This window comes from Chaetura pelagica, unplaced genomic scaffold (assembly GCF_000747805.2).
Source record: "Chaetura pelagica isolate M959 unplaced genomic scaffold, ChaPel_1.0 scaffold17, whole genome shotgun sequence".
In the NCBI taxonomy this organism is placed as follows: domain Eukaryota; kingdom Metazoa; phylum Chordata; class Aves; order Apodiformes; family Apodidae; genus Chaetura; species Chaetura pelagica.
This window is the reverse complement of record NW_009970726.1, coordinates 3775588-3777894: the sequence shown is the minus strand read 5'-3', so window position 1 is coordinate 3777894 and position 2307 is coordinate 3775588.

Here is a 2307-nt window from a genome sequence, read left to right as displayed (position 1 = left end):
GTTGGCTGGTCGGCTGGCTTCTTACAGCTCCTGTTGACTGGTTTATATGAACCTGAAGTGGATGATGTAGCTGTGTTAAGCACATTCTGACACCATCTAGAGATGAGGCCTCTGGGATGCTAGAAGTAAATTGACTGTATTTCTGGGTACTAACAGATCTTACAATGCTTCAATGTAGGGCACAAGCTACAGCTCTCAGCTCTCTTCTAGTCATGACGGGCAGATGTCTGCTTTGTTTGTCATCATTTCACTAGCACAGAGAAACACAAAGAAATGTGGTATTGTGAATGTTTACCTATGTGGCAATATTTGCAAATAGTAATTCACTGGAACCTCACCTTAAGACTTCCAGTAAACACAACGTTACTGCCAGGATGTGCCTTCATCCAAAAGTACAGAAAAGCTTGACTTACTGGAAGTCCTGTAGTCCAGTTCCTGGCCCTGTCCCAAGGAATATTTCATATTTTATCCTGTTATAAGTTAATATAAAACACATTTACAGGCTAGGGAAGAAGGACAAAAATCCAGATTCTTGGAGAGAAGGCTAGCATGTACCTCGTGCTTGATGATCACTCTGAGTTGTGAGTTGGTGAAGCCATCTTTCCATGCAGTAAGTTTGATCCTCAAGACTCAGAGTTAACCTAAGGGCACCAAATTGTGCTTAATGTATTTGGTTTCCTGATTGGGTAGCTCCTATCAACAGGCCATTTCCTACCTTCTAATCATTTCAAGAGCTTGTCTCCAGCTTCTGAGGAGCCAGAAAGAAACTAGTAACAATTGACAAGTGGTCAATTTTTATTTTCTGTTTTCATGAGCTTAAAAAAATCAATAACCCTTTAGGCTGTTTTTTACAGTGAAAGCATTTAGCTGAACACCATCTCTTCATGTCTGCTGCAATGTCAGTGGATCATCCACAATGTGGTCCACTGCCAGGTTATCCTAGTTTTCTTGGTATCTGGCTACAGGAATAGGTGTGTCTCTGCTGTTTATTCCCAGCCACCAGTCTATTTTTCTCTGGAGTTATCTCCATGTAAGAGAGACTATCTTTTACAGATGGGTAACTCTGGCAAGAATTCATGAAGTGTTTACTTGACATCAACCTGAAACAGGTTGTCCAAGGAATTGTGGAAGCCCCATCCCTGGAAGAGTTCAAGACCAGGCTGGATGAGGCTCTGAGCAACATGAGGTCTAGTGGGAGGTGTCCCATGCAGGTGGGTTGGGACTATATGGTCTTTAAGGTCCCTTCAAACCCAAGTCATCCTAAGATTCCATGATTCTATGAAATAGCTCATCCATTTTTTCTGATTACAGAACCCTCCTACATGAAGTGCTCTTACTCTAACATGATGCAAATCTGTTCCAAGGAAATTGAGAACAAAACATGGGAGAAGCTATCAGTTTGATGCCAGATTCATTAAAAACTTTGATTTTGACAACTTAGGAGCTACAGGAAATAGGTTTGGAGGGCCTGTCTTCCACAGAGAAATTCAGAACTGACACCTTCCTCAGAACACCTGCACATAGAAAAGGGAATCACCAGTATCCAACCTGCACTAAATGCTGGGCACAGAGGAAGATGTGTAATGCTGCTCAGTCTGTCTGGCTGTTCTATGCTCACCAGCTTGAAGTATGTGGCAAGCCTGTCTTCTTCGGGTGCGATGGAATCTGCACCGTTTTCTTTGCAAGTACCGGCAGGAGTGAGTCACTTCCTTCAAAGAAGGTCAAGAGAAAGTGCCCGTGACGTGTCAGCTAATGGGCTAAGGCACCTCTCCAGAAATGTAATTGAGCCTGATGTTACCCTCGGGCAGAGGGCTCTCACCTTGCTGTCACCAGCGCCAAGAACACGCTACTGCAGGCTGGTTTTTGGACTTGGAAAGGTGCTTTCTCTGATTGTTACCACACAAAGCTCTGGCATGCCACACCACTGAGGTTTCTGTGGCTTGGGATCACTAAACAAAGTATTTATTTCTTCAGCTCTCACATCTCTGGTTTGTAGATCTGTTTACCATGAAAACAAACACGGCAAGACGTACCTCGCCACTTCTAAGTTTGGCTCACAGGCAAAAGAAGAATCCTCAGTGATGAGGTACTAACTGCAGATTCGCGGAAAACGAAACAGAGGACGAGGACAAGCGGATGAAGCGTGTGCAGAGCAGGGCCGAGCCCGGAGCGGCCCCGCGGAGCCGGCGGCACAACGGGGCTGCAGGCAGCGCTCAGCACGTCGGGCGCTGTCCCGGCACCGGGGCCTCGGCGGGGCCGGGCTCCTCAAGCCCCACGCCCCCCCGGCAGGAACACGGGCCCGGCCCC